At 38.0% G+C, this 14,439-nt stretch overlaps 1 protein-coding gene across 2 annotated transcripts in view; it reads left to right on the forward strand.

Annotated features, from left to right (window-relative positions):
* Positions 1 to 14,439, forward strand: part of FGF14 (fibroblast growth factor 14) — a 626,541-nt gene that overhangs the window by 301,760 nt on the left and 310,342 nt on the right. The window contains exon 1 of one of the 2 annotated variants that reach the window (XM_089899397.1): positions 10,763 to 11,185. The exons of the other annotated variant lie outside the window; for it this stretch is intronic. The gene's annotated coding sequence lies outside the window, so the exon portion shown is untranslated. Of the gene's footprint in view, positions 1 to 10,762; positions 11,186 to 14,439 lie in introns of those variants that run through there. 2 annotated transcript variants of the gene reach the window in all.

A 14,439-nucleotide genomic window follows, 5' to 3' on the forward strand; every position in this document is an offset into this window, starting at 1 on the left:
CATCTCAAATGTCATTTCTCCCCTAAAACCATCATTCACTCTAATACTATGATTCTTCAACATCCTTCTGCTAATCTGGGCAGCTGGGTAAATTAAATGCCTTTGATGAAATAGTTAACTCTAGAAAAGAGGAATGACTTGTTGAAGAAGAGTGATTTCCATTTTGAACATACATTATTTGTGTAAGCTTCGTCCACATCAACAAGTGAAGATGTTTAATAAGTAGTTACATATATTTGGGTGTGTTGTCAGTACACAGATGACATTTGAAGCTATGGATTTGAAAAAGCCCATATAGTGAGATAGTAGCACACCAAGGAAGGACCTGTAGGCTATACTACATTTAAAGTGTTGTTGGAGATAATAAAAGGCCAAATTGAAATATTTGTACTAATAAAAATAAGATAAAAATCTGATTACACTGATAGTATATGCTCCTTTGAGAAAATATGAGAAGTACAGAAAAGCATAAAGAATAAAATTAAAATCACCGATAGCTTCGTGAACTAGAGATGATCACCATTAATTTTATTTGCTTTGATTTTTAAAATTTTACTTGAAAAAGAAACTTGTAATTACAGCAACTATAGTTTTCTAACCTTTTTCTTTTTACTTAAATGATAAAGTCTAAAAATTTTTGAAAAACATTATTTCTAGTGGCTGTGTCTTCCTTTTGTAATCAGGACTTTTTGCTGATGTTTCTTGCTCATTTCTTTTTTCTTTTTAATTTAAAGTGATAAAAACTTTTTGTAAGGAATAGATAATCTCTATCAAAATATTGTGAGGCATTAATTTTGTAACACTGCTTAGAATGTTTGTCAGGATTTATTTCTCTGTATTTAATTGATTTCATGCTCCCTACTAGTCCTTGATAACTTGATTTCTTCATTCTTCTTTTACTATCTTGCTTCATTTTCTATTATAATGGCATAGATCATCAATATCTGGACGAGTCAGATGTTAAGTTAACAAATTAATAAAGAGATATCAGGTTGCCAAGGGCATTGTGAGGAAAACAAGACAACTGATGTGATAAGGAATCTGGGAAATTCCCTTAGGTTGTTGGTCCAGCAGGCCAAGCTGCAACCTGGGGTCCGAATATCAAATGAGTCTGGCCTCAGGAATCTCTGTACCTCCTATAGAGAGAACGGGGGTGCATGTGCTCCCAGGGGAAGCAGCTAGGAGTGAGGCAGGAACCTAGGAACCTAGGGGCCAGACACTGAGCCCCATAAGCAGGCCCACCCCCTCTCCAGCTGTGGGACCCAGGCAGGAGGGAAAATGGAGACCCATATGCCATAGGTCTAAAGAGCTAACCTTATAGATCAGAATCACTGGACTGCGTTGACTGGACTGGACTATATTCTCTCTCTTCTGCCTTGACAAATATGCCTTCACAAAGGCAAGATTTTAAAATACCCATCAAACAATAAGATTTGGATGACTAAATGTTAGCAAATGATTCAAGATGACTGATTTTCTTTATTACTGCTTATTTTTTGATGTTCTGTAAATGGGTCAGTAATCGTGTATTCATAAGGTAAGAAAAACACTCATAATTTGTAGAAACAATTATATCATTGCTCCTTAGATTTTATTTTTCTTGCTTTCATTTTAGCAAAATCACTAATTAAGCTTAAATAAATAACAGTCCATAACATATTTTATTGGCTGCAATGATCTAAAGGATTAAAAAATAAAATGTAACTGTGTTCGAAGTGTACAAAATTTAAATGCATCACCAAAAATGCAAGTCAAGGCAAATCAGAAAAGTTGAAAAATGTTTAAATATATTTTCAAAAATCGTTTTTCTAAAATATTCAAAAAAAATTAAAAACATAAAAAAATAAAATATTCAAAATTATGTTTATACTAAAAGGGAAATACTAATTATAAAACATGTATGTCAAAATTATTTATTTTAAAATTTTAATTATATTTTATATAAATATAAAATTATGTTCATTTTAGTTTTTATATGTCTATATTATATTTTATAAATGTCATTCATTGCTGGTATTCAGTGTTGAATACTTGTGAGGGTAGAGTTAGGATCACGCTTCATGCATTTTATATCTAGACCAACTTATATTTAAATTTAAGGCAAAAATGAATGTTTTAATATTACAGGATGTTTCTTGACTGCCATGCACCACTGTTGAACACAATGTGATAAATTGTGAGTACCTTTGGAACCACAAATAAGAACATGAAGAAAAGTAAGAAAATGGACACTTAGCATTTTGGGGAAATAATATTTTATTACATAGGTGTCTACCACATCCGTATTGTCTCAGAGGAAGGATTTGACGGGATAATTACTATACCTAATTCTATCTAAAAAACTCAAATCCTCCCTGGCTCCCAAAGAAATGTCAGTTTTTGATGCTGGTGACACAACCTATGGACCTTTGTATCACTTGGACAAAAAGTAGCCTTTGTTTTGAGAACAAAGGTCAACAGACGTTGAGAAGTGTTTCTTTGGGCCTGAGTGTGGGTGGTCACAAGAGTAGATGCTCAGGGTTACAGGCTCTGCGAGGGGCTGGCAAATTTTTCTGTAAAGTGCCAAATATTTTTGGCTTTCCGAGCCATACAATTTGTAACAGGTAGCCAGCAAGAGGAGCTTTAGACAACTGGTAAATGAACGGACGTGGCTGTGTTCCAATAAAGCTTTATTGACAAAGTCAGGCAGGCTGGATCTGACCATTGAACTGTGGTCTGCTGCCCACCCCCTGCCCCCCACGAAGTGCCATCACTGAACTCCAGATCCAAGTGACAGAGGCACCCGTGTGTTCGTTAATAAATGAATCATGGGTGTGTTTTTGATCTGCTGAATGGTGGGGCCCAAGGCAGAGGCCCACTTCCTAGTTCTAAGGGAAGCTCTTGAGTAGGACAGGGTAAGGAGTTTAGAGTTTATTCTCAGTGGAATAAAGAGCAAATTGCACATGTTCCACGGGAATACGTTATAATCTTAGTTATGTTTCGAAAAGATCCCCTTGACTGCTGTTTGGAGAATGAATGAAATACTGTGAAAACACAGAAAGATAAAAGAGATTAGTCCTTCCTGGGGAAATCAATAAATGCTTCACAGAGCAGATGACATTTGATCTGGGTCGCAAAGGGCATCTTGGATTTTGCCAGACATTGAGGCAGGGAGAGGCAAGTCAGGCAGAGGGAAAAACGTGTGCGAAAGCAGAGACTCAGAAAGGACTCAGCATATATTGGAGATGATGCAAAAAATCCAAGTGATTAGAAAAACACATGTGTGAGACAGGAGATAGGCTGAAAAACTAGGTTGGATCCTTGTGTGCTGCAAATGGGGCATTGAACTGTGAGAAACAAATGTGGAACTGGCCAAGTCTTAAGTGGGTAAGGTCAGATTTTATTTTTAGGTAGAAAATTGGGACTGTAGTGTGGATATTGGACTGGAGTAGAGGGAAACTGTCACCTGCTTGTGCAGTAATCCAAGTAGAAGGTGAAGAGAACCAAAACTGAAGGCTGGACCGTGGGGACAGACAGGGAAGCTAGTTTCAGAAGATACTTTGGAAGTAACACTGATGGGATTTGGTGATTGGTTTTATGGTGGGGATAAGTTAAAAGGAGGGATGAATCTGATAATGACCTAGGGAATGTAGAAGGAGGGACCTTGATAACTTGCGGTGAGAGGAGGAGTGGAAAAGGAGGGGAGAAACAGAGTGACACAGAAGTTGAACCGGTTTGGGACATTCAGGTGCAGAGTCCAGCAGGCTGCTGAAGGGGAGGGATGTAGAAGTATTTGGGAATCAGTAGAGAGCAGGAGATTAATGAAACGGACACTTTCTAATCCTGAAAGTAATTCTGCAGCTCAGTATGCTTTGTCCATTATTTTACAGGGGAGCTGGCCAAGCAGAGGTGTATGAACCTCTCCCTCACATTACAAAATGGCTTGTGTTTAGTTACGTATAAATGTATAGTCTCTAATTGATGTCCATTATAAAAGGGGTGCTAAAACACCAGGAAAGAAAATCTCTAAATACACTAATATTTTAATTTATTTTTGTAAGGAAATTATTAGTATGGTATCTCCTACCAGAAAAGTATGGTCAAAAGTTTCAGCCTTTTAATATCATGGTTAACTTTTATTTCTCAAAATGTAATCTTACTCCTTAAGCTTCATTTTAAAAAAAGAACTCAGTAGCGTCTTGCATAAGTGACAACAGATTGGTTTTTCCTTCTTTACATTTAGTCTATTCTGTCTTGCCTTGTTCCTAAGGATGGTGTGAAAACCATGAGGAAATGTCCATAACTGTGGAGACATACATATCAACCATTAGATAAATGTTGCCCACATGCCTGCTGTCTAAAGGAATTTGAGCACTGACAGCTTCATTCATTCACATAAAACTTGTTGAGTGAGTTCTATCTGCCAGTACTGTGTTAGGTGTTGAGCCTCTATTCTCATGCAACTGGAAATCTAGTAAAAACAAAGGAGATGACATATAAAGAAAGTAGAACCGAAATTCTATTTACTTTTGTATGTAATGATATAATCACTGAATAAAGTCATGGTAGGGGAGAATTTGTAGAGTGGCATAAGTAAGATCAGGATTCCCAAGTATAATTTTTTTTAATTTTAACATCTTTATTGGAGTATAATTGCTTTACAATGATATGTTAGTTTCAGCTTCACAACAAAATGAATCAGTTATATATATACATATGTTCCCATATCTCTTCCCTCTTGCGTCTCCCTCCCTCCCACCCTCCCTATCCCACCCCTCCAGGCGGTCACAAAGTACCGAGCTGATCTCCCTGTGCTATGCGGCTGCTTCCCACTAGCTATCTACCTTACGTTTGGTAGTATATATATGTCCATGCCTCTCTCTCGCTTTGTCACACCTTACCCTTCCCCCTCCCCGTATCCTCAACTCCATTCTCTAGTAAGTCTGTGTCTTTATTCCTGTTTCACCCCTAGGTTCTTCATGACATTTTTTTCTTTTTTAAATTCCATATATATGTGTTAGCATACGGTATTTGTCTCTCTCTTTCTGACTTACTTCACTCTGTATGACAGACTCTAGGTCTATTCACCTCATTACAAATAGCTCAATTTCGTTTCTTTTTATGGCTGAGTAATATTCCATTGTATATATGTGCCACATCTTCTTTATCCATTCATCCGATGATGGACACTCAGGTTGTTTCCATCTCCGGGCTATTGTAAATAGAGCTGCAATGAACATTTTGGTACATGACTCTTTTTGAATTATGGTTTTCTCAGGGTATATGCCCAGTAGTGGCATTGCTGGGTCATATGGTAGTTCTATTTGTAGTTTTTTAAGGAACCTCCATACTGTTCTCCACAGTGGCTGTATCAATTTACATTCCCACCAACAGTGTAAGAGGGTTCCCTTTTCTCCACACCCTCTCCAGCATTTATTGTTTCTAGATTCTTTGATGATGGACATTCTGACTGGTGTGAGATGATATCTCACTGTAGTTTTGATTTGCATTTCTCTAATGATTAGTGATGTTGAGCATTCTTTCATGTGTTTGTTGGCAGTCTGTATATATTCTTTGGAGAAATGTCTATTTAGGTTTTCTGCCCATTTTTGGATTGGGTTGTTTGTTTTTTTGTTATTAAGCTGCATGGGCTGCTTATAAATTTTGGAGATGAATCCTTTGTCAGTTGCTTCATTTGCAAATATTTTCTCCCATTCTGAGGGTTGTCTTTTGGTCTTGTTTATGGTTTCCTTTGCTGCACAAAAGCCTTTAAGTTTCATTAGGTCCCATTTGTTTATTTTTGTTTTTATTTCCATTTCTCTAGGAGGTGGGTCAAAAAGGACCTTGCTGTGATTTATGTCATAGAGTGTCATGCCTATGTTTTCCTCTAAGAGTTTGGTAGTTTCTGGCCTTACATTTAGGTCTTTAATCCACCTTGAGCTTATCTTTGTGCATGGTGTTAGGGAGTGATCCAATCTCATACTTTTACATGTAGCTGTCCAGTTTTCCCAGCACCACTTATTGAACAGGCTGTCTTTTCTCCACTGTACATTCCTGCCTCCTTTATCAAAGATAAGGTGACCATATGTGCGTGGGTTTATCTCTGGGCTTTCTATCCTGTTCCATTGATCTATATTTCTGTTTTTGTGCCAGTACCATACTGTCTTGATTACTGTAGCTTTGTAGTATAGTCTGAAGTCAAGAAGCCTGATTCCTCCAGCTCCGTTTTTCATTCTCAAGATTGCTTTGGCTATTCGGGGTCTTTTGTGTTTCCATACAAATTGTGAAATTTTTTGTTCTAGTTCTGTGAAAAATGCCAGTGGTAGTTTCATAGGGATTGCATTGAATCTGTAGATTGCTTTGGGTAGTAGAGTCATTTTCACAATGTTGATTCTTCCAATCCAAGAACATGGTATATCTCTCCATCTATTTGTATCATCTTTAATTTCTTTCATCAGTGTCTTATAATTTTCTGCATACAGGTCTTTTGTCTCCTTAGGTAGGTTTATTCCTAGATATTTTATTCTTTTTGTTGCAATCGTAAATGGGAGTGTTTTCTTGATTTCACTTTCAGATTTTTCATCATTAGTGTATAGGAATGCCAGAGATTTCTGTGCATTAATTTTGTATCCTGCTACTTTACCCAATTCATTGATTAGCTCTAGTAGTTTTCTGGTATCATCTTTAGGATTCTCTATGTATAGTATCATGTAATCTGCAAACAGTGACAGCTTTACTTCTTCTTTTCCGATTTGGATTCCTTTTATTTCCTTTTCTTCTCTGATTGCTGTGGCTAAAACTTCCAAAACTATGTTGAATAAGAGTGGTGAGAGTGGGCAACCTTGTCTTGTTCCTGATCTTAGTGGAAATGCTTTCAGTTTTTCACCATTGAGGATGATGTTGGCTGTGGGTTTGTCATATATGGCCTTTATTATGTTGAGGAAAGTTCCCTCTATGCCTACTTTCTGCAGGGTTTTTATCATAAATGGGTGTTGAATTTTGTCAAAAGCTTTCTCTGCACCTATTGAGATGATCATACGGTTTTTCTCCTTCAATTTGTTAATATGGTGTATCACGTTGATTGATTTGTGTATATTGAAGAATCCTTGCATTCCTGGAATAAAGCCCACTTGATCATGGTGTATGATCCTTTTAATGTGCTGTTGGATTCTGTTTGCTAGTATTTTGTTGAGGATTTTTGCATCTATGTTCATCACTGATATTGGCCTGTAGTTTTCTTTCTTTGTGACATCCTTGTCTGGTTTTGGTATCAGGGTGATGGTGGCCTCGTAGAATGAGTTGGGGAGTGTTCCTCCCTCTGCTATATTTTGGAAGAGTTTGAGAAGGATAGGTGATAGCTCTTCTCTAAATGTTTGATAGAATTCGCCTGTGAAGCCATCTGGTCCTGGGCTTTTGTTTGTTGGAAGATTTTTAATCACAGTTTCAATTTCAGTGCTTGTGATTGGTCTGTTCATATTTTCTATTTCTTCCTGATTCAGTCTTGACAGGTTGTGCCTTTCTAAGAATTTGTCCATTTCTTCCAGGTTGTCCATTTTATTGGCATAGAGTTGCTTGTAGTAATCTCTCATGATCTTTTGTATTTCTGCAGTGTCAGTTGTTACTTCTCCTTTTTCATTTCTAATTCTATTGATTTGAGTATTCTCCCTTTTTTTCTTGATGAGTCTGGCTAATGGTTTATCAATTTTGTTTATCCTTTCAAAGAACCAGCTTTTAGTTTTATTGATCTTTGCTATCGTTTGTTTCATTTCTTTTTCATTTATTTCTGATCTGATTTTTATGATTTCTTTCCTTCTGCTAACTTTGGGGTTTTTTTGTTCTTCTTTCTCTAATTGCTTTAGGTGTAAGGTCAGGTTGTTTATTCGAGATGTTTCCTGTTTCTTAAGGTAGGATTGTATTGCTGTAAACTTCCCTCTTAGAACTGCTTTTGCTGCATCCCATAGATTTTGGGTCGTCGTGTCTCCATTGTCATTTTTTCTAGGTATTTTTTGATTTCCTCTTTGATTTCTTCAGTGATCACTTCGTTATTAGGTAGTGTATTGTTTAGCCTCCATGTGTTTGTATATTTTACAGATCTTTTCCTGTAATTGATATCTAGTCTCATGGCGTTGTGGTCAGAAAAGATACTTGATACAATTTCAATTTTCTTAAATTTACCAAGGCTTGATTTGTGACCCAAGATATGATCTATCCTGGAGAATGTTCCATGAGCACTTGAGAAAAATGTGTATTCTGTTGTTTTTGGATGGAATGTCCTATAAATATCAGTAAGTCCATCTTGTTTAATGTATCATTTAAAGCTTGTGTTTCCTTATTTATTTTCATTTTGGATGATCTGTCCATTGGTGAAAGTGGGGTGTTAAAGTCTCCTACTATGAATGCGTTACTGTCGGTTTCCCCTTTTATGGCTGTTAGTATTTGCCTTATGTATTGAGGTGCTCCTATGTTGGGTGCATAAATATTTACAATTGTTCTATCTTCTTCTTGGATCGATCCCTTGATCACTATGTAGTGTCCTTCTTTGTCTCTTCTAATAGTCTTTATTTTAAAGTCTATTTTGTCTGATATGAGAATTGCTACTCCAGCTTTCTTTTGGTTTCCATTTGCATGAAATATCTTTTCCATCCCCTCACTTTCAGTCTGTATGTGTCTCTAGGTCTGAAGTGGGTCTCTTGTAGACAGCAAATATATGGGTCTTGTTTTTGTTTCCATTCAGCCAATCTGTGTCTTTTGGTGGGAGCATTTAGTCCATTTACATTTAAGGTAATTATCGATATGTATGTTCCCATTCCCATTTTCTTAATTGTTTTGGGTTCGTTATTGTAGGTCTTTTTCTTCTCTTGTGTTTCTTGCCTAGAGAAGTTCCTTTAGCAGTTGTTGTAGAGCTGGTTTGTGGTGCTGAACTCTCTCAGCTTTTGCTTGTCTGTAAAGGTTTTAATTTCTCCATCAAATCTGAATGAGATCCTTGCTGGGTAGAGTAATCTTGGTTGCAGGTTTTTCTCCTTCATCACTTTAAATATGTCCTGCCAGTCCCTTCTGGCTTGCAGAGTTTCTGCTGAAAGATAAGCTGTTAACCTTATGGGGATTCCCTTGTGTGTTATTTGTTGTCTTTCCCTTGCTGCTTTTAACATGTTTTCTTTGTATTTAATTTTTGACATTTTGATTAATATGTGTCTTGGCGTATTTCTCCATGGATTTATCCTGTATGGGACTCTGTGTGCTTCCTGGAGTTGATTAACTATTTCCTTTCCCATATTAGGGAAGTTTTCAACTATAATCTCTTCAAATATTTTCTCAGTCCCTTTCTTTTTCTCTTCTTCTTCTGGAACCCCTATAATTTGAATGTTGGTGCGTTGAATGTTGTCCCAGAGGTCTCTGAGACTGTCCTATATTCTTCTCATTCTTTTTTTCTTTATTCTGCTCTGCAGTAGTTATTTCCACTATTTTATCTTCCAGGTCACTTATCCGTTCTTCTGCCTCAGTTATTCTGCTATTGATTCCATATAGAGTATTTTTCATTTCATTTATTGTGTTGTTCACCATTGCTTGTTTCATCTTTAGTTCTTCTAGGTCCTTGTTAAATTTTTCTTGCATTTTGTCTATTCTATTTCCAAGATTTTGGATCATCTTTACTACCATTATTCTGAATTCTTTTTCAGGTAGACTGCCTATTTCCTCTTCATTTGTTAGGTCTGATGGGTGTTTATCTTGCTCCTTCATCTGCTGTGTGTTTTTCTGTCTTCTCATTTTGCTTATCTTACTGTGTTTAGGGTCTCCTTTTTGCAGGCTGCAGGTTCGTAGTTCCCGTTGTTTTTGGTGTCTGTCCCCAGTGGCTAAGGTTGGTTCAGTGGGTTGTGTAGGCTTCCTGGTGGAGGGGACAAGTGCCTGTGTTCTGGTGGATGAGGCTGGATCTTGTCTCTCTGGTGGGCAGGTCCACGTCTGGTGGTGTGTTTTGGGGTGTCTGTGGACTTATTATGATCTTAGGCAGCCTCTCTGCTAATGGGTGGGGTTGTGTTCCTGTCTTGCTAGTTGTTTGGCATAAGATGTCCAGCACTGTAGCTTGCTGGTCGTTGAGTGAAGCTGGGTGCTGGTGTTGAGATGGAGATCTCTGGGAGATTTTTGCCGTTTGATATTATGTGGAGCTGGGATGTCTCTTGTGGACCAGTGTCCTGAAGTTGGCTCTCCCACGTCAGAGGCACAGCACTGACTCCTGGCTGCAGCACCAAGAGCCTTTCATCCACACGGCTCAGAATAAAAGGGAGAAAAAGTAGAAAGAATTAGTAGAAGTAGAAAAAAGAAAGAAAGGAGGGAGGGAGGGAGGAAGGAAGGAAGGAAGGAGGGAAGGAAGGAAAAAAAGAAAGAAAGAAGATAAAGTAAAATAAAAGTAAGATAAAATATAATAAAATTTTTAAAATAAAAAATAATTATTAAGAAAAAAATTAAAAAAATAAAACAAAAAAACGGACGGATAGAACCCTAGGACAAATGGTGGAAGCAAAGCTATACAGACAAAATCTCACACAGAAGCATACACATACACACTCACAAAAAGAGGAAAAAGGGAAAAAAATCATAAATCTTGCTCGCAAAGTTCACCTCCTCAATTTGGGATGATTCGTTGTTGATTCATGTATTCCACTGATGCAGGTACATCAAGTTGATTGTGGAGCTTTAATCCGCTGCTTCTGAGGCTGGTGAGAGAGATTTCCCTTTCTCTTCTTTGTTCGCACAGCTCCTGGGGCTCAGCTTTGGATTTGGCCCCGCCTCTGCGTGTAGGTCGCTGGAGAGTGTCTGTTCTTCGCTCAGACAGGAAGGGGTTAAAGGAGCAGCTGCTTCCGGGACTGTGCCTCACTCAGGCTGCGGGGGAGGGAGGGGCACGGAGTGCGGGGCGGGCCTGCAGCGGCAGAGGCCGGCGTGAGGTCGCGCCGGCGTGACGTTGCACCAGCCTGAGGCGCGCTGTGCGTTCTCCGGGGGAAGTTTTCCTTTTATCGTGGGACACTGGCAGTGGCGGGCTGCACAGGCTCCCCGGAAGGGAGGTGTGGAGAGTGACCTGTGCTCGCACACAGGCTTCTTGGTGGCGGCAGCAGCAGCTTTTGCGTCTCATGCCTGTCTCTGGGGTCCGCGCTTTTAGTCGCAGCTCGCGGCCGTCTCTGGAGCTCCATTAAGCAGCGTTCTTAATCACCTCCAGGTACGTAGGGGGTTTCTTGCCTTTTGGGAGGCCTGAGGTCGTCTGACAGCGTTCAGTAGGTGTTCTGTAGGAGTTGTTCCACATGTAGATGTATTTCTGGTGTATCTGTGGGGAGGAAGGTGATCTCCGCCTCTTACTCTTCCGCCATCTTCCCGGAAGTCCCAAGTATAATTTTTCAAAGTGGATCCTTTCAGTCTCTTTCCCTGTGATATACTCTGACTGTCGCCTATAAGGAAAACTGGTAGAAAGAGTATAAACTTTTGAGTCGGATATATGAATCCGCTTCCAAAACCCAACTCTGCAAATTAGGAGTTCTAGGCCATTTGTATGTGTCGCTTAACTTCTCTGAAGTTTTTTTCTGAGAGATGAATATCTGCCCCTGGGCTTGTATGAGGATTAAATGATGTAACACTTATAAAGCACTGATCAAGTATCTGACACTTAGAAGTGCTAGAATAAGTATTGGTTCATGGTGGGGAAACTTCACTAAGTACTACAGGGTCTTTATGGGTCTCCGTTAAGCTTAGTTCAACCTAATACATTTATTGTGTTTTGACTTGATGACCTTATTTTCTACACTTATTTGCCTGGGGTGGCAGGCATTTTCTTCTTACGTGCCAAGTGAGATTGCCTGGTTTAGGAGTGTTTTCAGGCAATCTCTTTCTCAGAGGGAGAGAATGATGCCTGCTTGGGCAAGGAATAGAAAAATGGAGGATTTTATATCTCTGATTTGGCAGTTAATCTTGGACAATCTGTGACATTTGTTATAGAACAATTTTTCTTTTAGTGGATGTGTGTTTTTATTACCTCAATTAAGTTATAAACTGTTAACGAATGAAGACTGTCCTATTTGCATAATCTAGTACACAATCGGTATCTAACAAGAATTGGTTGATTAATTTCTTTTATTGGTGTGAGGTAGAATGTGTTAAAACAACATAAAATTCATAATCCCTTACCTCAAATCCTTGGGGAAGGAAGATATATTTCAAAATTAAGATTTAAAAAAATTTTAGATGTCTATCGTATTGTATCTATATAATATCGTGTACTATTGTATATATAGTGTGTCATGTACTGTCTATAACTATTGGGATCTGGGCAGCACCTCAGCACTTTAATATATCTGCAGAAGACTATGACTGTTTATACCAAGTGGGATAAATAAGAGCTGCAGAGACCAACATATCTGTTCAGGTCAGGGTTTGCCACCAAATGTGTTCAAATAAACTTTTGGTTTTCAAATATTTTAGGGTTTTGATGGTAGATATGGGATTGTGAAACTTCTAGAAAGATATAGGATGATCCTGACAAGTATTATTCTGGTGTTTACATGTGTATATACCACATCAACTTTCTGAAAACAAACGTCTTGAAAGCTATTTTTTGTTTGCTTTTTGTTGTAAAAAATCAAGCAGAGGTTAAGATTTCTAATATGAGACTGGAGTTTTTCCATCCAAATAGTTTAACAGAAAGTAAAAAAGGAAGCATCAAAATGCTAGACTTTCTTGAAAGTATTGTCAATCAGAATAAGAGTTACTTGAAAATACTTAATTTCACAGGTTGTTGGATGAAACTGTCATCATCTAAAATATCGCTGTGGAGACAATATGTGTGTTTATTTGCTGCTAACTAAATTTGGTTTTAAATAATCATCCACTTTTAAGAGGACCAGGTATCTATTGATAAAAGATTTGAACCAGGTTTTGATTTGAAAATTTTCAAATTACTCTGAAATGAACCTTTAAGAGAAGCACTTAGTGTAATATATTTTGGAAAAGATATCATAATGATATGTTGGTTACAAATTAATTCATTTTCATTTAATTTCCTAATCAGTGTATAATGCTTTAACTCTTAAAATGAAGAATAGATACAGATGCATTTATCAACTAATTTAATTTCCCAATCCCAATGATCAGTCAGAACATCAGTTTATTTCTAAGATGGGTATATTGATGGCTTTCAGTTACTGGATGTCTGTACTGAGCTAGGTGTAGCTACAATTTCTGCAAGTTCTACAGTGATCTGTAAAAGTCAGTGGTTATGGTGATGGAGGTTGTAAGGACCATGACGTGTGGTTCCCAAACTACATGGTTTTGTTGCTTTGCTTATGAGAATTTCCCTCAACTCCCAAGGTAGTTTGATGTATAAGATCTAGAAAGCCTTTAATTTTATGAGTTTATTAATCTATTGACTTATACTGGCTCCTGAAGCAGAAGGAAGTATAGGTATTTGACAGGCATTTCTTATTGATTTTCCTCTTAAAACGTTTGAATCATCCACACTTGGCCTTGAAAGGAGATAAACTCCCTTAGACTTTGCCTTTGTATTTCCATTTGTTTTTAAATCTTTTAAAACTGGAAAACAGAACACCAAGTTCCAGGAGCATGTTGCTGAGACAACCTCTATGTATTAGCTTGCTAGGAGAGCTGATGTAACAAAGTACCACAAACTGGGGGCCTTCAACAACAGAAATCTATTGTCTCCCAGTTCCAGAGGCTGGAAGTTCAAGATCAGTGTGTCAGCTAGGCTGATTCCTTCTGAGTCTGCAAGGGAGAATCTGTCCAATGCCCCTCCCCCAGCTTCTGGTGGTTTGTGTCAATCTTCAGTTTTCCTTGACTTATAGATGCCTCTCCCCATCTCTCCCTTCATGTTCACAAGGTGTTCTTCCTACATGTGTATCTGTATTCAAATTTCTACTTTCTGTAAGGACATTGGTGTCTGATGTCTGAGGAGGGGCCCACCCTCCTCCAGTATGACTTCATCTTAAGTAATTACATCTACAACAACCCAATTTCCAGCTAAGGTCACGTTCTGCAGTATTGTGGCTTAGGACCACAGCATATGAATCTCGGGGGGACACAATTCAAACCATAACACTCAGGCAGGCAAACAATGGATATTTATGACGATTTGGAATTTTAAAAAATTATTCGCATCTTCTGTTTGGAACCTAGCAAATTATTAGAAGGCTCAAAATTATTAAACCCATCCAAAAGAGAAAGAAAGGTTCACGGTGACAGTGAAGTTTTGTGAAAATCTGTTCCATCTGGGTGCTCTGTCCTGGAATAATGATTTTAGAGTCAATAAGAAATTGGATTCTCTGATTCATTTAGATGGAGAAAGAGCACATTTATTGATTCATGCCGCTCAAGTATGTGGAGGTAAAGTAAGGGCATCAGATTGCACAAGCCAAAGTCTGTGCCTTTATTATGAATTATATATGGCCTGGGAGGATTTTCTGGCATGTT

This window comes from Delphinapterus leucas, chromosome 18 (genome assembly GCF_059928025.1).
Source record: "Delphinapterus leucas isolate spDelLeu-1000000601 "Yukka" chromosome 18, BTC_Dleu_Yukka2, whole genome shotgun sequence".
In the NCBI taxonomy this organism is placed as follows: domain Eukaryota; kingdom Metazoa; phylum Chordata; class Mammalia; order Artiodactyla; family Monodontidae; genus Delphinapterus; species Delphinapterus leucas.